Source organism: Tenrec ecaudatus, chromosome 5, assembly GCF_050624435.1.
Source record: "Tenrec ecaudatus isolate mTenEca1 chromosome 5, mTenEca1.hap1, whole genome shotgun sequence".
Taxonomy (NCBI): Eukaryota; Metazoa; Chordata; class Mammalia; order Afrosoricida; family Tenrecidae; genus Tenrec; species Tenrec ecaudatus.
Window position 1 is genome coordinate 91,590,677 of NC_134534.1, and position 22,688 is coordinate 91,613,364.

Genomic DNA, 22,688 nt, shown 5'->3' on the forward strand with positions numbered 1-22,688 from the left:
ATGCCCTTCTGCCAACTGGGTGCTCAGAATTTAAATTCTAACATAAATTCCTCATTTGATCTTGGAATTTATTATTTGTAGTCTTTGGATCACATGGACTGGTGAGCTCCTTCCATGTGGATTTATCTGACATCTCCCTTAGATGGCTGCTTATTTTAAGAAAAGCCTTTAAAACCCCAGGTGCGATTCCTTTTAATGGTCAGACACCTTTTGGTTTCTTCACCAGATCATGCTAGACACCCATACCTTCCAAGATGACTTCATGAGAGCAGGGATGTACTGTAAGATCTAATTGTTTTTCTATTTATGATTAAGTGTGAATTAAAAAATCATTCATATCTAAAGTATATATATACATGTGTGTGTGTGTGTGTGTGTGTGTGTGTGTGTGTGTGTGTGGAGATCCCACTGGGTTAGTAATTGCATTCTTAACAGTTATTCCAGTGTCACTGGGACTTTTGTGATGTCATCCAGGCTAATATTCTAATAATACTGTGTATTTTTTCTTGAATAGTATGCTTTCATGTTTGTTGCATATAATTTGTTGTTTGTTAAATTGCATTCTTACCCCACTATATGTGTAGTTCAATGAGAAAAGGTATAGATAAAATGGTTACAACTATAGGCGGCTTTATTATGTCATAAAGAATTCTGAATCTCTGTCGCATACAATAAAGATGTCAGTCCAAGAGAGTATGTTAATTTCCCTAATTTCATAAAACAGGTGACCACCCCATGCCCTGTGCCCCACCACCAAACAAACAAACAAACAAAGAAAAATAATGTTCAATTTAGAGATAATATCTGAAAGCTTTATATAATGGGACTGGACCCATCAGGTTTTTGTTTCATTATTTTTAGTTGTTTTCTATGAAAGTTTATCAAGTTATCAAACTTTCACCATCACTCATACACCAATCAAATTTTAAGTTTTTAAAAATAATGAGTGCAAAGTAATGTTTACAAGTATAAAATTAAATAAAAAGAAGGAATCCAAAAATGTATTTTTATCACAGAGACAGATACATTTACACTATCAAAGAGTCCTACAAAATCAGATTCAAAATGTATTACAAATGTTTTCAGAAAACACAGTTCAATTTTAGTTAAAATTCCTTTGTCAGTTGGGGATATCTCTTAAGACCAATGGTTTAAATGCATTAGCAGATTGCATTTCATAGTTTAATCATATGCTAGTGGAACATCTTACTGTATACAGAGAATCCATATATCAGGATATGTTTTGTTATCTGTTCAAATATTGATTACGTTGTTGTAGGTTGGATGGAGTGGTGGGATTCAGTCAGTTGGCACCAGCTTGGCAGCCAAAACCTAATTTTTCGTTGAGTTTGGCAAACAGGTTATTAAAATGAAACTTGTAATCAAGGTTGTGCCTAAGGTTGGTGTCTGGGCAGGTGCCTAATGTGGAAATCACAAACTTAGATTCCTTACTCTCTGTTAATGTTCATCTGCACAATAGCTTATTCTAAGTGCCCAAAATAATGTTCTTTCCATCCAAAGGTACAAAAAAATTAGATGGAACAATGCTTGTAACATTTATTTATTCATTTCATAAAACATGTTATACTTTTGATGAAATACTATATTTTTATTCTTTTGCATTTGTTACTTCAGTAAACAAACATATAACATAAAGATAACAAGTGACAACCAACCAGAGGGTGACATCCTGCCATTTGTTTCAGCTCTGTGTTATGCTACAAATTCCCACAAGTGATTACTAGTGAATTTTTCCATTCCTGAAAGTGTTCGAAGTGCTGAAAATAGTGTCAGAACAATTGCTGTAAGTTCAGCAGAAGCGGAATGGAGTTGTTCAAAGATGAACATAATTTTCTCAGAGAAGAGAAGCTGCCTAACTCCTTCGAATCCATCAGACATATTGACTATTGTCTGATTGGCCTACCTCTAAAGGATGGGCGCCTGCGATGAAAAGCTAGGTAAGCATAGGTCACCTAGTCAACGACGCCTGCGTAAAGTCAGCATGCCTCTCAAGAAGCAATCTTGAAATAAATCAAGTAACAATTTTATTGCATTTTATCAGGTATTATTTAATATTTTTCATTAACATTCTAAAACTATTTCTTATAAAAGTCTACTTTTATTGTTCTTGTGTTACTATTAGCTGTCTGAAATAATAAACTACTTTTCAGTCTATACTGTTTAATACTTAAATGGCCATTAGGGCAGCAAACCGGTTGTTAACTTATTAGAATCCCACCACCGGTGGTATGGTTTATAGAAACTACCCCAAGATAAGTGCCGCATCTTGCTATAGAAAGAAAACTGACTTACTTAAATGTCAGCTCATCAGCTGCTTTGTCCTCTAGAGCAGTTGGTGACTCACTACATGCATCCTGCTCTTCAGTTATTTTTCAAGTAAACAATGAAAATTGTGACTCTGATACAATCATGGCCAGCATCATCCGATCCGTCCACTATATTTAAAACATTGTGTGGGAGGTGGTTTAACACTCTCTGTTTCTCTTTGACAGTCACATACTTATTGTTGAAATTCAATTACCTGATCGTTGAAATCAAAGAGAACCCAACTGGTTTGGTTTTGATACCGGTGATGTCAGTATCACCATTAAGTGACATATTTGAGGGATAAATTGAGGACCTTGACAAATATGAACCCATAACTTCAGACTGAAGTATTTTAATGTCTTAAATTAAGGATAGCACATCCTTGTGATTAGATTTTGTTGAATATAACAAGAAAATACAAAATCGTAGTTACTTACGCAAAATAGAGACTCAAACACATTGATATGAAGGTCAGTGAGACGATGATTCAGGACCTTTCAACATGTCATTCTGTTGTATATAAGGTTGCCACGAGTTGGACTTGGCTTATTAAGGTCACTAACAACAAAAATAACAAACAATGTCACATAAAAAGCAATCCAATGGCTCCAGGAATTCACGAGAGATCAGATTCATTTAGTGATTCAGCTCTTCGTTCTCTAGGCTATGGGCCATGTCCTAATGACCGCACAGTGGCTGCTGGAATTCTGTTTATCAAATTTTCTCTATAGGCAGGCAGCAAGGAGGTGGGCATCAAGAAACATACACACAGTCAAAACATCTATGTTCTCCGCATTGAACACATTGATTCACGAGGCCACTTACAGTGGCCAAGGAGTCTTGGAATTTAGTCTTTTATCTGGGAGGTCACGTGTTCATCTAGAAATTTGGGACCTGTTATTAATGAGGGCAAAAAAGAAATTGAAAGGCAGATGGATATCTCTGTTATGGAAAACGGAATAGCTCAAACAGCATGAGTTTAAATTTTCCCAATATTTTATGATATTCTAAAACTTTGAGAAAATAAAACCAAATCATGCTCTAAATAATTAAAAATTACATCATATGCTGTAAAAAAGATCTGTTGAAAGCTTTCACCTCCTGACGTTGGGTGTCATGTGCTCTTTCACCAGCGTCAGATCAGCAGTGGAAACAGTCTTCCTCCATTTCTGGCTTCACCTTCCATCTTAGTCTTCAGAGCTTTCTGTGAATCGAGTCATTCTTTTCTGAATTTATTTATTAATTGTGAACAGTCTTACTGGCACATAATGCACATATCATACAATTCAATAGTTCAATCACATAAGGAAGAGTTCTACAACCATCACCATAATCCATTTCAAAACACTTTCTTGAGTCATTTTTTTTTCGTATTTGACCTTTTAATTTTAGACTGCAAAAAACAAAAGCAAGCAAGTAAATAAACAACAGCAACCACTTCAATAGGCTTGTCAAATGATGTAAATCCATCCTTTCCAGTGAAGCAGAAGGTAGAGCAGTGCAGGCGGTCCTCAAGCTGCAGACCTGCTCCACTGTTGCTCGTACTCTGCTGGGCTTTGATCCTTCTTCACGTCACAGTCTGGATCATTTTGTTCATCTCTTCTTCTTTCCCTTCCTCATCTGCTTCTTCATCATCACCTTCTTCTTCTTCAATGGCTTCTCCAGCAAAGGATAGCACTAATCTTGGGATTATACGCTCACATAAAAAGTGACCAATTTCGAAGTCTGCAGCAAAATAGCTTCAGCGGCAGCATCCAAATCTCTACTTGCAGGAACCTCATGAGGGAAAAGAAATTAAAGAGCCGTTGGGAACAGTTTTCCTCCCAGTACAAACTGTGCCACATCCCTCGTATTTGGCTCCTTCTTAATATTTTTCAACATAGTATTTTTTCCTTTTTTTTCAATCTGTCTGGCACCCCATACAATCTATGATTTCTGGTCCATCAAAAGAGAAGGGATCAGAATAACCTGGTTCAGATCTCATTGGTATGCCTTGTCAACACTTCATTTGTGAAAAACTCATTGGGTTCAAAGTGCGACTCTAAGACAAGCTCAGAGACTGGCCAACATCTGGGCACTCACTTCACCATCGTTCCAGTGCTTCATCATGTTCCTGAGTTCATCCTGCTCCTGAGCCGTATCACTGAGCATTCTTAAAACCAGTCAACACAGTTTCAGGGATTCTTTTGGGGTCTTCTTTTTCTTAATCCTTCTTTTCCTCCTCAACCTTGGCCTTTTCTTTCAGCTCCTCTACAATTTCATCCACTTCATCACGTTTCCACTCAAATTCTTCTTCCGTGGGTTCATAAATTACTTTAATGATCTCAAACACTATCAAATAGAGGTTGATAGAGGACAGCGTACTTTCTTTCAAGATCATAATCTTCCTCATAGAATTTAGCTTCTATCTGTTCACATGCAACTTGAAGTTTTTAAGAGCATTAACTCAAGGCAAATGAACTAACTGAGGCAAATTGTCTATGTGAGTCACATTATAAGAAGTCCAGATTAGGAGTGGCTAGAATGCAGAGCCAGGCACTAGGAGCTGCGCAGGCAGTCTCTTGAATCATTCTTAATGGGGTGTTATTCTGAGTTAGAATTTTCTAATTTGATAAAAGGAATTCCTGGGCAGCACACCTGGTTAACACACTAGGCCACTCGATGACTGAGCAATTGGACATTTTAGCGCCACCCTCTCCCCGCCCTTCATAAAAAAAAGGTCTGGTGATTTGTTTCTACACTATTTAGAATATTAACCACTGAAAACCACATGGAGTCACCGTGAGTAGGCAATGGCAAATGGCTCCTTGTTAATTTGGTAGAAATAAACCAATAAATGTTTGTGAGAAAAGAGGAGGGGGCTCATATTTGACACCTGTGCCTTTCCTATTGCCGTGAGGCAGAGGTCACATAAGCTTGCACGCTCCACCCTCCTTTACCATTTCTGACTCCAACTGTCCCTCCCAGGACACTGTACTTTGTTGGGTTCAATAATCCATTGCAATGGTCACACAAAACTCAGTGACAATATTCTCAACAAAGGGAGTTTGTTATGGTAGTTAACATGTTACCACAAGTCGATTACTAAACAGTAAGGAGATAGTCATTGGTCCACAGCAAAACCTCTCCTGAACCAATGGCCAAGTCTCTTTCCAGTTCTCGGACTCTCAGCCATGTGATTCGTTGACTTCTGTCTCCATGAATCACAAAGAGGGCCCTCAGCTCTGCCTCACAGTCTCATCGTGTCAGTACTGTTCCTTCGATCAATTTCATGGTCTCCTTCCCTTGCCTCTGGTCCCTGCCTAGGCTCCTTTGGTCCATCCTGTGGTCTCTGTCTGTGTTAGTCTGGATACTCTAGAGAAACAAATCCACAGAAACTCATGGATAAGAGAGAGTTTTATATAAAGGTTAAGTGCGCATCAAGAAAACATCCCAATCCAGTGCTGCCCAAGCCCACAAGTCCAACATTAGCCAATATGTCCAACACCAATCCACAAAGTCCTCCTCCACCTCACAAAACACAAGCAATGGCGCGAACTTCAGGAGGAAAGCCGAATCAGTGACTGTATAAGCAAGCATCTCAGCGCTGGCAGGGGTCTCCACACGGGTGCTCCAGCACCCAGGGCTGAATTGGGGTAGGTCCATGTGGCTTCTCCTCAGGGATGTCTTACAGGAAGTCAGCCTTGTCAGCTGAAGCAGAGAACTGGCTAAGGCAGCTGCACCCTGGTCCAACCATCAGAAAGCAAGAGACCCAAGAACTAGAAAGGCAAGGTTCACCAAGCCATTTATCTCTCAGCTCTTCAATTAACCCCACATGCGTTTATCGGCCAGGTGGGCACAATAAACTAATTACCCCACAGTCTTATGGTCTCTGACCCACAGATTCTAATGCCTCTGGCCGTGACCTCCATGACTTCAAACCAAGATTTTGAATTTGCTGTATTGGTGGCTCTCCTTCTGATGGTCCTGGAAAACCCACAGGGGCAGTTCCACCCTGTCCTCCAGAGTTGCTGCGAGTCGCAGTAGACTCTGTGGCAGTGAGTTCCTCAATTGTGAAGTTGCTGGATGGTGCAGAAAGTTAGTGCATTTGGCAGCTACCCTAAAAGCTGAAGGTTCAAATCCACTCCAAGATATCTTGAAAGAAAGACCTCCTGATCTGCTAGTCAACCATTGAACACTATATGGAACGAGGTTCTGCAAGGACACACATGAGTCAGAGTTAATTTATTGTTAATTAGTTTGGTTTTCTTTAACTCACTGGGAATTATAGTCTCTTAGGGCTATTGTAAGGATCAAGAGAGACAGCATCGATGGTGCCCGGCTATCGAAAGAGATAGTGTCTGGGGTCTTAAAGGCTTGAAGGTGAAGAAGCGGCCATCTAGCTCAGAAGCAATAAAACCCACATGGAAGAAGCACACCAGCCGGTGCGATCACGAGGTGCCAAAGGGACCAGGTATAAGACGTTATGAGAAAAAAAAAGAATATATATATATATATATATATATATATGTGTGTGTGTGTGTGTGTATGCATGTGTGTGTGTGTGTGTGTGTATACCATAGTGAATGAAGGGGGAAGTGCAGAGGGGAGACCCGAGGCCCAAGTGTCGACCACTAGAGATCCCCTCACAGAGGGGTTTAGGAGAGGAGATGAGTCGGTCAGGGTGCGATATAGCACTGATGAAGAACAACTTTCCCCCAGATCCTGGATGCTTCCTCCCCCCAACTACCATGATCCGAATTTTACCTTGCAGGGCTGGATAGGGCAGAGGCTGTACACTGGTGCATATGGGAGCTGGAGGCACAGGGAATCCAGGGTGGACGATACCTTCAGGACCAGGGGTATGAGGGGCGATGCTGGGAGAGTGGAGGGTGAGTGGGTTGGAAAGGGGGAACTGATTAAAAGGATCCACATGTGACCTCCTCCCTGGGAGATGGATGGCAGAGAAGGGCGGGAAGGGAGACTCCGGATAGGGCAAGATATGAAAAAATAACAATCTGTGGATTATCAAGGGTTCATGAGGGAGGGGGGAACGGGGAGGGAGGGGGAAAAAAGGAGGGGACCTGATGCAAAGGGCTTAAGTAGAGAGCAAATGCTTTGAGAGTGATTAGGGCAAAGAATATACGGATGTGCTTTATACAATTGATGTATGTATATGTGTGGATTGTGATAAGAGTTGTATGAGCCCTTAATAAAATGTAAAAAAAGAAAATAAAAAAAGAAAATGATTAGTGCAAAGAATGTACAGATGTGCTTTATACAATTGATGTATGTATATGCATGGATTGTGATAAGAGTTGTATGAGCCCCTAATAAAATGTTTAAAAAAAAAAGAGAGAGACAACATCGTGGTTGGTAAAGTAGATCAGTGATTAAGAGGAAGACCATGGACAAATGGGTTGGCACATTGCCTGCCATACTGGGCTAAAACAGAACACTTGTAAGGATGGCTTAGAGCCAGGCATTATTTTATTCTGTTCTACACAGGGTTCTCTGTGAATTGGACCATGGAACTGACTTGCATCCAACAACAATGTAAGCAAAAGGCTTGGCCCAGTGTCGCCCACATAGTGAACTTCAATATGTCACAACAGTGATTACATACAATGGCTGAAGCTGTTACCAGGCAGGACTCAAGTTTTCCTCTGTATCCCATATCTAACTGCAATGTTGAGCATGCTCTCTCTTTACTAGGCTCCCACAAATGGAAGGCCGTGATTTCGATTAATCAGCCAGAATGAAGCTGAAATATATGGCAATCTCATTTTCTTTGCTATAATTCTCCTCTCGGTTATATTTTTACTGCTTCCATCCACACTCTAATGTGCCCTGTTTTCATTCACACATGACTCAAAATAGCCGCTTTCAGGAAGTGCTAAATATAGGTAGTTTGAAATAACCATGTTCATCCTTCTCTTAAGAGAGCACTTTCCCTTTGAATTCTCAGGGGATTGGATTTGGGGAGCCCTGGCCTTTATTTTCCTGATGACGACTCTTCAGGTGCCTCATGATGCCCTGGGCTCTCCTCCACAGCTGCCCACGTGAACTGTGGCCCAGCAGCTGGTGGGGTCAAAGTCTGGAGTCTGGTCAAGGTCTGTAGAGCAGGCAGTCTCCACCATTATCAGCTTCCTCCACACAGTATTAGACGGAGCCCTGAGGGTTTACACAATTCCTGTGTGCCTGTGTTTACTAACATGTAACATGAAATCCTAACAATGGCTTCAGTCAGATTTTTCCTCTGCAGGTGATAATAGATCTGAAGGGCCGTAGTACAGGAATCTTCATAATTTCTCAATGCTTCTCCACCAACCAAGGAGTAGGCTGTGCTTTCAGATAACAAAGGGAGGAGAGACAAAGGCAAAACAGGGCAGGCCAAGGCAGACAGCGCCTCTTTTAAAGGAGCTTTCTGACAGCCGTACCTAATGGTTTACATTTGTATTTTATTTACTAGAACGGGTTACATAATCCCTCCTATTGGCAAGGGGAGGAAGGTCAGTACCGTGCATGGCTACCAAATGAAATAGGCTTTCTGGTAGTAAGGGGCTGGGGAGATCTCTCCCCTTTCCCTTTGTTGCCTACACTAGCACCCTCACAGCTGTGTGGTCCTATCAGGCATTACAAAATGGCTGGCAGGGAAGTGAGCGATTACCTTAGAGGGGGCTCATTTCTCACCGCGACTCTTGTTTTCTTTCCTGAGTATTCCCCTGCTAACCTCCAACTGCTCTTCGGGAGGCTCTTTTCTCTAGTCTCTATTTTCCTACCCTCAACAGTCATTCCAACTCTCAATTGCTGTCCCCAAACAGCACTCTTCGAACTTGAGTAACAAATGGATAGTTTTGAAAGGAGAGACATGTGTGATCCTCTGGTTGGTGACCTGCCCGATTTCTATTTTACTGTTACCTAAATATGTACAAATACAGAACCTGGTTGAACTTCTGAAGCTTATGGCTTTTATGCAACTTTAGTATACAACAAAGTTCTACAGAAATGTCAAGCAAAATTATATAATCAACTAAAACCACATTAACATAACAGCCCAATCTCAAAAAAGTTTTTTTTCTTGGAGTGTTGGTTTTTAAGTCTATTCCTGGGCTTGTTTGGGATGCTGATTCAGAACATTGCATTAGATCGGCTGCATCAGCTCTAGTTTCTTAGATATGATGTTTCAATATATATTCAGCTATTAAGATATATTAATCTATAATCCTTGTTTTAAATATGAGAATTCAGACCCATAAATTTCAGGGTAAGACAAAAAAAGGAAAGAAATAGTTGAGAAGGAATGAGCTATTTAGGACTGCCAAGGAAAGCTGCATATGTACCCGTGGTGGCTAGTTGGTTATGCATTGCACTGCCGATCATGAGATCAGTGGTTAAAACCCGCCAGATATTCTGGAGCCTGTGAACGCTTTAAAGGATTGGAAACTCCAAAGGGAAGTTTTTCTCTGTCCTATAGGTCCCTATGAGTTCAAATCAACTAAATACTTTAGAGGCTGTACAATATATACAGAGACTAGAAGTTGTGTACCTCAAAGCCAGAGCACAGCTTGAGTGGAAAAGGAAAAAAAAAATGAAAAGGCACATGTAGAGTGTTGAAAATGTTTGACTTCATAGCAATTTCAATAAATACTTTGAAGGCCTAAATTTTTCTTCTTCAAATTTTGCAACAAACGTTTCCACGCACATCTTAATACATAGAAGTCAACGAGCGTGATGTCAGGTGCCGGTGAGTTCGTGGTAACCCATAGCAACGCCCTGTACAACAGAAGGGAACCCTGCATGGTCCTGCGCCCTCCTCACGATGGTTCCTGTGCCTGAGCCCATGGATGCAGCCACTGTGTCCGTCCATCTGGTGGAGGTATTCCTCTTTTTTACTGCCCTTCCACTTTAACAAACACGATGTCCTTCCCCAGGGACCGGTCTCCCCTGACAATATGTCCAAAGTATGAACAACATGTCCAAACATGAAGTCTTGCTGTCTTTGCCTCTAAGGAGCTTTCATGTTAAACGTTTCAGCGGTGAGGTCGACACCAAGCTTCTTTATAAGAAAAATTCTAACTTTCCTTTTAAGAGCTTCTGTGCACAGGTGGAGAAATTGTCCCATCTGATAATAAGATGGGGATATTTTAATTTGAATAAAGAAATTTGAACACTGACAGACCCATTTGGAGTTTTAGAGCTTTGGAGTCTCTGTTTATTGTATCAAACTCACACCAGTCAATCACAACTTATAACAGCCCTATAGGAGAGAGTGGGTTTCGGGGGCTATAATTCTTAGAGGGAGCAGAAAGTCTCCTGCAGAGCAGCGGGTGAACTCAAATAGCTGACCTTGTGATTATCAGTCAAACACAATACTCCACTAGACCACCAAGGATCTTCTATTTTACAGTAACTCTTATTTCGGACACCCCTCTAAAAAGAACACATTGCATGGGAAAAAAAGAACAAATTGGAATTGCCTGATTTTCGGTTCCTAACAAAGGGTGAAAAAGTACTTTGGAAAATTCCAAGTTCATGTAATCTTCACTGTTAAAATATAGTTTGGATCAAAGGACACTATGTGAAGTATAATTTGACCTAAATAGTTATCACAACACAACTACTTTAAATAAAGCCCGTGTGCACTTCCTCTAGCTCAAGCTAGCTAGCACTACATTAAAATATTCCCATTGTTTATGAGCAAACAGAGTAAAGAGTGGTCTATGGCATATATTCTTTATCTCAAAAACTAGGGCTCATAGGGGGAAATAGGTGCCCTTAACCCATGACTTTGGGCCCCGAGAAACCTACGTCAGTCACCTGTCATTGAGGTAAGTGTCTCTCCACATTGAATGTGAATTATATGAATTTCTTCTTCTGTGTCAAATTAAGCCAGCATCTTCTCTACTGTCAGAAAAGAAATCTGAAATAGTGACGGACAACTGAACTTCTCAATTGGATCAGTCAGAATAGCCTATGTCAGATACTGGTGATAGCCCAGAAATTTCAGCATTTTAAAGCAAGGCTGGTTCATTTCCTGTCCTGGTCCATGTTCGTTGTGATGTTAATAGGATCTCAGATGTTAATACAGCTTTGCATTAATCTAAATGCTGCCATTTCTGTGGCAGAGACCAAGAGTTCTGAAGGGTTCGAGATAAGTGATTAGGTGTCCTAGGATGAAAGTGATACCAGTGATGTTGTTCAATCGTTTGAGAATTCGGTTGGAACACCTTTCTTTGGAATGGGTAGAAATACAGATCTCTTCCAGTTAGATGGCCAAGCTGCTGAGAAAATCATCAGAGAAGCTGGCTTATATGAAGAAGAATGTGGTATTGGAATTGCAGAAAGGCTGCTTAACAAGCTGCAATATGACAGAATCTTGCTTGCTGAAAGTGAGGAGGACTTGATGTACTCACTGGTGAAGATCAAGGATCGCAGCCTTCAGCATGGATTACAACTCAATGTAAAAGAGACCAAAATCCTCACACCTGGACCAATAGCGAACATCATGATAAATAAAGAAAAGATTAAAGTTGTCAAGGATTTAGTCTTGTTTGGATCCACAATCAATGCTCATAGAAACAGCAATGTGTCATTGCATTGAGGAAATCTGCTCCAAAGATCTTTTTAAAGTGTGGAAAAGCAAAGATGGTGCTTGAGGACTAAGGTATGCCTAACAAAAGCTATTGTATTTTCAATTGCCTCATATACAGGTAAAGGTGGGTCATTGAATAAGGAAGACCAAAGAAGAATCAATGCATTTGTGTTATGGTGCTGGTGAAGACTGCTGAATGTCAGAAGAACAACCAAATCTGTCTTGGAAGAAGTGTAACCAGCATGCTCCTTAGAAGTAAGGATGGCAGGCTTCATCTCACGTACTTTGCAACTTAAATTTTTTTCTTGAGTTCTTTCAGTTTAAGTTATGCCGAACATGTTCTTCCTTTTTGTTTTTCTAACTCTAGGGCTTTGCGCATTTATTACAATACTTTTTCTTTGTCTCCTTCAGCTGCCCTTTGAAGTTTTCTGTTCAGTTCTGTTTCTAAATTATTTCTTCCAAGGGCCTTAGTTACTATACAGTTAAGTGCAAGTTTCTGAATCTCTTCTGACATCCTCACTGATCTTTTCTTTCTTTCCTTCCTTTTAATGTTCTTTTGCTTTCTTCATGTAAGATGTTATTGATGTCTTCCCACAGTTCTCCAAGTTATTAATATTCTCCAGGATCAATGTATCAAGTCTGTTCTTGAGATGTTCTCAAAATTCAGGTGGGATAGACTCAAGATTGTATTCTGAAAGACTTCATGGACTTCTTTAAATTTTCCTTCAACATGAGCTTACATATGAGCGATTGGTGGTCTGCTCCACAGTCAGCCCCTGGCCTGGTTTTAGCTGTTAATACTGAGCTTTCCTATTGAGCCTTTCCCACAAATTTAGTCAATTTGATTTCTGAGCGTTCCATCTGAAGAAGTCCACATGGATAGTCGCCTTTTATGCTGTTGTAAAAGGGTATTTGTGATGAAGAAATCATTAGTCTTGCAAAACCATCGCATGTGATCTCCAGCTTCCTGTCTAGCACTAAGGCCATATTTTCCAACCACTATTCCTTCCTCCTCTTTTTCCAAGTCTTGCATTCCAATCACCAACAATTATCAATGCATCTTAATTCAATTTTTGCTCAATTTCAGATTGAAGACAGTGGTTGACTACTTTAAATTCTTTATCACTAGCTTTGGTAGTAGATGCATACGTTTGAATAATAGTGTATTGATTGGGTTTCCTTGAACGTGAATAGAAATAATCCTATACAAACAACATTATACTTCAATATAGATCTTGAAATATCCTTTCTGATAATGAATGCAAAACCATTTCACTTGATTGTTTCATTCTCAAAATAGTAAACCATATCATTTAAAAGTTTTAAATGGCCAATACCAGTACATTTTAAATCACTCAGGTCTAGAACATCAATTTTTATGTGTTGCATTTTGTTTTTCACAGTATTCAATTTTCCTTGAATCAGACTTTTTTTTACAAGTTCTGATTTTTTAATCATTTTATTAAGAGCTTATACAACTCTTATCACAATCGATACACACATCAATTGTGTAAAGCACATCTGGACATTCACTGCCCTCATCATTCTCAAAACATTTGCTCTCCACTTAAGCCCCTGGCATCAGCTCCTCATTTTTCCCCTTCTTCCCCACTCCTCCCTCCCTCATGAACCCTTGATAATTTATAAATTATTATTTTGTCAAATCTTGCCATGTCCGAGTCTCCCTTCACCCACTTTCCTGTTGTCCATCCCCCAGGGAGAAAGTCACATGTACATCCTTGTATTCGGTTCCCCCTTTCCAACTCACTCTCCCTCTACCCTCCCAGTATCACCTCTTACACCACTGGTCCTGAAGGGATCATCCACCCTGGATTCCCTGTGTTTCCAGTTCCTATTCTATCTGTACCAGTGTACATCCTCTGGTCTAGCCAGATTTGTAAGGTAGAATTGGGATCATGATAGTCAGGGGGGGGGGGGGGAAGCATTTAGGAACTAGAGGAAAGTTGTATTTTTCATCATTGTTACATCACACCCTTACTGGCTCGTCTCCTCCCCAAGACCCCTCTGTAATGTGATATCCAGTGGCCTACTAATGGGCTTTAGGTCTCTACTCCTCACTTCCCCTTTTATTCACTATGGTAAGATTTTTTGTTCTGATGATGCCTGATACCTGGTCCCTTCGACACCTCATGATCTCACAGGATGATGTGCTTCTTCCATGTGGGTTTTGTTGCTTCTGAGCTAGATGGCTACTTGTTTACCTTCAAACCTTTAAGACTCCAGATGCTATACCTTTTGATAGCCTGGCACCATCAGATTTCTTCACCACATTTGCTTATGCACCCATTTGTCTTCAGCGATTGTATCATGGAGGTGAGTATACAATAATATGATATTTTGTTCTTGGATGCCTGAGATAGTTTATTGTGCCAGGCTGGCTGATAAACACATGTGGGATTAATTGAAGGGCGGAGAGATAAATAACTCGGTGAGCCTTGCCTTTCTTGTCTCTTGCTCTTTGATCATCAGACCAGTGTGCAGCTGCCTTGCTTGTTCTGTGCCTTAATTTGCAAGCTACACTACCTGTCAGACACCTAACCTGTGAACTGTGTTGCTGTAATTTGAGGTCCCTTTAAGACTTGCCTCGCCAGAGAATTGGAATCTACATCTCTGGAGCTGGGGACTGACGGTTGGTGACCTGGCTGACGGTTGGTAACCTGCTTTGCTGTTTGCTGCCTGTGCTGGAATAGCCTAGCTCTCTCTACAGAGGACTGCCTGGTGGCTCTCAAGACTTGAAGGACTGCCATTGTCTCACAACTCTCTCATGGGAGTGAGTTGCACTGAGCCATTTGTACTGCTTTATAATTTAACTGTTCATTTCTTGTGTTATATCTCTATCTATCTGTATATAATTTAACAGTTCATTTCTTGTGTGATATATATATATGTATATATATATATTTATCAGCAATCTGGTTTTATCTCTCTAGAGAACCCTGTCTAATACAATACCTGATAACTGATCCCTTTGGCACCTTGTGATCACACAGGCTGATGTGCTTCTTCCATGTGGGCTTTGTTGCTTCTGAGCTAGATGGCCGCTTGTTTCGCTTCAAGCTTTTAAAACCCCCAAATGTTTTGTCTTTTGATAGCCGGGCACCATCAGCTTTCTTCACCACATTTGCTTATTCACCTGCTTTGTCTTCAGCGGTTGCGTTGGAAAGGTGAACGTCATAGAATGCCAATTTAATAGAAGAAAGTATTCTTGCATTGAGGGAGTACTTCAGTGGAGGTCCAATGTCGTTCTGCTACCTTAATATTAAACTTATAAATATAGGCACATAGATATGTTTCCCCTTCCTCATATATAAATATATTTGCATACGTACATGTCTTTATCTAGACCTCTATAAATGCCCTTTGCCTCCCAGCTCTTTCCTCTATTTCCTTTGACTTCTCTCCTGTCCCACCATCATGCTCAGTCCCCACGAGGGTTTCAGCAATTCCTCTTGGTTACATTACCCTTGATCATGCCTTACCAGGCCTTCCACACCCTCCTCACCAACAATTTAGATCACTTGTTGTTCCCTTATCCCTGGGTTTGTTAACACCACTATATTTTCCCCAACCTCCTCCTCTCCCATGTCCCCCCGGAACTGTCGGTGTTGTTTTCTCCTCCAGATTGTTCATCCAGCCTATCTTATTTAGACAGACCTGCAGAAATAATAACATGCACAAAAACAAGACAGAGCAAAACCAAGCAACAATATACAACAAAACTACAACAATAACAAACCAATGACAAAAAACAAAACACAACAAGAAAGAAAAGCTTGCAGTTAGTTCAAGGATTGTTTGTTGGCCTTTAGGAGTGTTTTCCAGTCCAGTCTGTTGGGGCACCATGCCCTGGCCCCAAAGTCCACCTTCAGCTTTCCCTGGGAACCTCGCCGCTCCATTCCCTTGCTGTTCTGTTGCACCCCCTTAGTGTTTTGCATTAGTGTGGTGCGATCAGACCAGATCCAATTCCCACACTGTGTCTCTAGTGTTGTCCCCTGTAGTAGTATGGGTCAGTGAGGGGCGTTGTGTCTCATACTTGGCCAGCCATGTGGTCCTCTCTGTGGTCTGGCTGCTCTAATTGGGAACATCACCCTCAAGGCCTGCTGGGCCAGGATGTGCTCCACTCTCTCCTCCTCTCCCTTCATCTGCTCCCATGTGGTCCAATTAGATATGTCCCTCTCCTGGAGATGCAGATTCAATGCCGTCCTTTGGAAGAAATACTTCTGGGGGGAGGGACAGGTGTCTACTTAGTAGTTGGGATTGGGGCTGGCCCACAAGTTCTGATTTTTAATTGATGTTTTCAGCTATTTCTTCTCCTTCTGAGCCATGCCCCATCAGCAAACGAAGGTCCTGAAGGCTTTACTCCAGCAGGCCTTACTTCCTGAGACCTTACTGCATCCAAGTCATAAGAGCCGGCTCTGCTTTGAGAAGGCAGCTCTTCCTTAGTCATACTTTCAATGCCTTCTCACCAGAGGGGCTCACCTTCTGGCACTCTCTCTGACAATATTCTCCTTCTTTACTCCAGGATTGCACTATCTGACAATATTTCTATTCTGTCCAGAAGGTTTTCAGTGGCTAATTCCCCAGGAGACTACTGACGCCTCTTTTATAGTCTATTATTGGTCTGGAAGCTCCGCTGAAACCTTTCCACCTTGAGTGACCCTGCTGGCATTTGGAATACCCGTGGCATAGCTTCCAGCACCACAGCAACAGCAGTGCCACCACAGTACGACAAACCGACAGACAAGTGGTGGGTGGTGGACAGCAGTAATAGGGAATTAACATACCAGTGTTTCACTTTAAAAGAAAATCAGAGTTCTTGATGAGTTGCATTTTTGCAACTACCGCACACCCACACGCCCTGCCCTTGGAATGGCCCGCTCACGCTTGCTTTTCCTGTGGAAAGAGTCCGATGTGAAGGAGCACAGGGACCTCTCTTTCCCAAGCCCGCCCCTTCCTTTTAGATAGCTGGCCTACTCACCTAATCACTCGTGCACAGAACATCAATTTTCATGTGGTGCATTTTATTTTTCACAGTACTCATTTCCCTTGAATGTATTCTATTATTCAAGGAATATGTTATACTGATGTATCCAGTGGGAGACTCAGGAGAGTGTGTGTCATCTTTCCTCAAAATAGCATCATGTTTTGTCCTTTTTGGATGCATATTCCCATTGGATTATCTTTCCTACTTAATCTTCCTTTTTTACTTAAAAGTAGTTCCATAATTTCATTCATTACTTTGACTACTCATGGTTCCTTTGGACCTCATATTCCTCCAAATGTTTTAGATTAACATTAGCCTGAAGCTCAGCATTTTTTTCCATCAGCTCTTGGACATTTTCCACTTCAAGAGCAATTACTTTTATATGCATCCTATTTCAAAAAAATAAAACAAGAATTTGATATTTTTTAATATTAAAGCAGAAAATCTATTCATTGTGAGAGAAAGGAGATTTGAGATAATTACACCAGAAAAAAGAATTGGCTCTTTATCCTCAAGACTTCCTCCTAGGTTCCTTCAACCTAGAGGGAAGATCTGCTTTGCCCGAGAGCAAAAATTATATTATTTAGAGCCATTTCAATCATTTTATTAACATATTCAGCATCAAAAGCACTATGAAATTGAAAGGAGATGAACCTCAAAGACAGTCCTGTGGAGCCGGGTTGCTGCTGGGAGATGGATCTAGCAACTCCCTGGGGAGCTGACGGAGGCCTTGGGACTGCAGCTGTCTGCAGACCCAGGGGTCTTCAAAGGAGGTCAGTGACTCTAGAGGGCACCAGTCAGCTTCACTTCTGATTATAAGTGACGTCTGACATTGCAAATCATGGCACGACCATTTGGAAGGACATAGCAAAATACAAGGGCCTTGATGAAGATGAGCTCCTTTGCGATTTATCCGATGTAAAACGGAAACAACCGGAAGCTGGTCTTTCTTTTTCTTTTTGGGGGTGATGATGGTGGTGGTGGTGGTGGTGTGGTTGTTCTTGATGAGCTGGACCTAGAGAATGCCCTTTTGCCCACAGGGTTCCAACAGAAGAGCCACATATCAAAGTCCACCATGGGGACATTTGTATTTGGAACCAGAAGCATTGGAGAAGAAGAACAGGGAGGTCTGTGTGCCTTACACTGTAGAACACAAAGGCAAATGTTTACCTACAAACAGAACCTAGACAGACATTTACAGAAGCAAAAATAGTGGTAGATCCAGAATTGGAAGAATCTTTATGGAGTACATCTGATACAGAATTGTGTGACCTTGTAGCTATTTTTGGGGTACACAACTTGATAATAAACACAGTTCTGTAATGTAGTGGGAACTAGTAAGGGTGTCAACAAAGAACATTTTTCAAATGTGGTAAATGGTAAAAGATTTTTCTAGTATTTAATGAACTACCAAATACGATAAACACTGAAGAAAATTTAAAGAGAATTAAAGAAAATGATGTTTGTCTTGTTGAAGTGAATTTGAGTCATATAAAGAAATCCTTCAGGGTGGGGGGTGTGTTCTAAAATTGATATTGTCATGATTGTACAATTCTTGATATGATTGAACAATTGGACTATTGAAGTGTACGCTGTGTAAATTACATGCCAATTAAACTGTCTTAAAAAAGAAAAAGAAACCCTACCCTGAAACTTTCTGCCAAGACTTTGGAAACCAACACCCACGTGAAATATATCAATGTTTCAGCCACCCAGAGCAATGGCCCTGTTGCTACTGCCTTTACAGATATGATGAAAGTTAACAAAACTTTGAAGAGTTTAAAGGTAGAGTCCCACTTTGTTACAGAAACTGAGATCTAGCACTGCTTGATGGCTGAGAGATAATGAAACGCCTGCAGAGTTCAAGATTAACAAGAGACAGTAGTTGGGGACAGCTGCAGAGTTGGAACTGGTCAAGACACTTGAGGAAAATACAAATATCCCTACATCTGGATGTCAATTTATACAGCAGGGACTCCGAACCAGGGAAGCAGATGCAACAATGAAAAACAATGATTTCGTTCTCAAGAGAAGACTTGAAGAAGACCACCAATCAGTCAGCCAGGATATAACTTTTGCAAGACTTCCAAAATTCACCAAAGGCTCTCCTTGGTGAGATTAGATGCAAAATTGTCCTGGGTGGGAGGAAAAAGATAAGTAATCTTTCTCTCTCTCTCTCTCCCTCTCTCTCTCTCTCTCTCTCCCTCTCTCTCTCAAAACAATGAATCTATTCTAGCTTAAGTAGTTACTATTTCAAATAGTGGGTGACCTTTTTGTATTTTGAAAAACATTATTTCAATTCTCTGCGATACTCATTTTAATTTAGCTTAACCAATTGTAAAACACAAAACAGAACAGTGTCAGAAGTCATTTCGGTAGGACATAAACACTTTGAGGGCCTGTTTTTCTTTTAAATCCAAGAAGACATTGCTGATAATGAGACTGCCGATTGTCCTTGTAGGTATGAGACAACTAAACACTTTCCTTTATCTACGAGCTGGAGACATTAACATTTAATTTTAAAAATACATGGACCTGGCAAGGGTATGTTCTTTCCTTGTTTCAAGAGAACAACATGTTGCCAGGATTTTAAAGTAGATGATTTCAATATGGCAAAACTGTGTAAGAACAAAGACAGGTCTCCATAAAGAGGAATCAGTCTTTCACATGGTCCAACCACCTTATCTTTCTGACACATTTCAGAACACCTAAATTGGTTTGTTTGTTTTCCCTTTCTTTCTTTTTTTTTTTTTGTTTTAAACGTTTTATTAGGGGCTCATACAACTCTTATCACAGTCCATACATATACATACATCAATTGTATAAAGCACATCTGTACATTCCTTGCCCTAATCATTTTCTTTTCTTTCTTTCTTTTTTTTACATTTTATTAGGGACTCATACAACTCTTATCACAATCCATATTCCCTTTCTTTTTAAAAGCAAAGTCATCACCTTTGCCAAGTTCCATGCTTTGTTTAGAAGCATAGCTCAAAAGCAAGAAAGCGCACATGGAAGAAGCACACCAGCCTGTGAGATAACGAGGTGTCGAAGGGATCAGGTATCAGGCATCAAAGAACAAAAAATCTTACCATAGTGAATGAGGTGGGGAGTGCGGAGTGGAGACTCAAAGCCCATTTGTAGGCCACTGGACATCCCCTTACAGAAGGGTCTTGGGAAGGAGATGAGCCAGTCAGGATGTGATGTAGCAATGATGTAAAACACAATTTTCCTCTAGTTCCTAAATGCTTCCTCGCCCCCTCCACTATCATGATCCCAATTCTACACTGCAAGTCTGACTAGACCAGAGGATGTACACTGGTACAGATAGGAACTGGAAACACAGGGAATGCAGGGCGGATGATCCTTTCAGGACCAGTGGTGTGAGTGGCGATACTGGGAGGGTAGAGGGAGGGTGGGTTGTAAAGGGGGAACTGATGACAAGGATCTACATGTGACCTCCTCCATGGAGGATTGATAACAGAAAAGTGGGTGAAGGGAGACGTCGGACAGGGTAAGATATGACAAAATAACAATTTATAAATTATCAAGGGTTCATGACGGAGGGGGAGCAAGGAGGGAGGTGAATAAATGAGGAGCTGATGCCAGGGGCTTAAGTGGAGAGCAAATGTTTTGAGAATGATGAGGGCAATGAATGTACAGATGTGCTTTACACAGTTGATGTATGTATGGCTTGTGATGAGTTGTATGAGCCCCTAATAAAGCAATTTTTTTAAAAGATGATGGAAGGGGAAAAAGGAAATATAGTTGTGGGCGGAAGCTAACATTAAAAATGGGTAACATCATGATAAATAGAGAAAAGCTTGAAGTATGTAGGATCTGGTCTTGCTTGGATCCACAATCAATGCTCAGGGAAGCAGCAGTGAAGAGATCAAAAGGCACAATGCAATAGTAAATCTGTTGTTGCACAGACCTCTTCAGAGTATTGGAGAGCAAGGAGGTTACTTTGAGGACTAAGGTGTGCCTGACCTAAGCCACGGTGTTCTCCCTTGCATCATATGCATGTGAAAGTTGGACATTGACTAAGGAAGACTGTGGAAGAATTGATGCATTTGAATTGTGGTGCTGGATCAGACTGGGAGAGGATTTTTAGTAATGACACATCGGACAAAGGGCTCATTACTAAAATCTACAACACCATCATGACCCGCAAAAAGAGGAACATGGTTAACCCCCTAAGGAAGTGGGCAAAAGAACTGAAAAGAACTTTCACTAGGGAGGAGAGCCATATGGCCAATAAGCATATGAGAAAGTGTTTGAAGTCCTTAGCCATAAGAGAAATGCAAATCAAAACAACCATGACACACCACCTAACACCCCTGAGGCTAGCCCAGATCAGCAAATCAGAGAGCAACAAGTGTGGGAGGGGCTGTGGTGAAGTAGGAACCCTCCTCCACTGCTGGTGGTCGTGCAGATTTGTACAGCCACTGTGGAAAGCAATCTGGCTATACTTAAAGAAAATGGAAATTGATCTACCTTATGAATTGTGGTGCTGGAGAAGAAAATTGAAAGTTCCATAAACTGTTAAAAGAACAAATTCATCCGTGTCGGAAGAAGTAAGACCAGAGTGCTCCTTAGAGGCAAGGATGGCAAGACTTCGTCTTACATACGTTGAACAGGTTGTTGTCAAGAGAGACCAGCCCCTGGAGAAAGACATCATGCTTAGTAACATGGAAGGGCAGTGAAGAAGAAGATTCTCGATGAGACGGATTAACACAATGGTAGCATCAACGAACTCAGGCATAGGAACAATTGGGAGACACGGGGCCGTGCAATGTCTCCTTTTGTTGTGCTGTGGGTCGCTCTGGGTTGGAGCCAACTCAATGGTTCCTAACAATAACAACAATAGTAAAAAGTTTTTAAAAATAGTAAAAAGTATCTGAATAGAAAAATTATTGTCTTTCCTGAAAAAATGCTTAACACTCAACTCAGTTTGCTGTTGTTGTTTCCAGTGGGGGAAAATAAAGCTGTTGTTAAACACACAAATCGGAGGTAATTAACATGATGGGGTTTTCTGGGGGTGTAAAGCACTATGAAATAAGTTTGGTACACCCTATAGCAATCTTATGCAGATACAGCAACAGAAGGTTCTGCAGCAATATAGTTTTAAAAATTTTAAATAGCTCTGACCTTTAATAAGAAGATAATATAAATGCTAGTACCTTTTATGCTATTGGTAGAGAAATAGATTATTATTGACCTCTTTAGTATTTCATTTTTCATTTATTAATTATGTTTGGCAAGTTTAAGATAGACTAACAAATGAATATACTTTTATTAATTGTATAACCTCAAGAATTCAGTAGTATCTTTTCCATATCTTTCTCCCAAGAGGCGACATAGTTAGCAACTTACTCTTTCAAAATATAAAAATTGCTAGTTTTCCCGACCCCCCAACTTCCTGGATCAGCAAGGTGTCCGATGGGGGTTCAACATGCTCATGTAAAACCCTGGACAGATGTCCGTGCTGAGCAGGACAGGTGTGCCCCCACAGCAGGGCATGGTGCCCCACGGCCTGCACCAGGATGCCATGGCCCCATGGCCCAGCAGAATTTCATGCTGATGAAGCAGCGAGGGGTGAGGGGGAGGGGGACGGCGAATTCTACCGCCAGCTCCTCACAGGGCTCCCTCATGATGTCCCACCCCCTGCGGCAGCATAGCATGTTTCTGGGCAGCCAGATGGGTCACCTCCCTGCACCAGGGGCATGGCAAACGTGCTCTTGGCCCCTGCAGCGGCTGCAGCTGGGGGCAATATTGCAA

General features: G+C 41.1%; 2 pseudogenes; one reads left to right on the top strand and one right to left on the bottom strand.

Moving 5' to 3' along the window:
* Positions 1-3,839: 3,839 nt before the first annotated feature.
* LOC142449179 (nucleosome assembly protein 1-like 1) lies at positions 3,840-8,834 on the bottom strand (annotated as a pseudogene).
* Positions 8,835-10,041: 1,207 nt separating this feature from the next.
* LOC142449181 (tropomodulin-3-like) lies at positions 10,042-19,023 on the top strand (annotated as a pseudogene).
* The last annotated feature ends 3,665 nt before the right edge of the window (positions 19,024-22,688 follow it).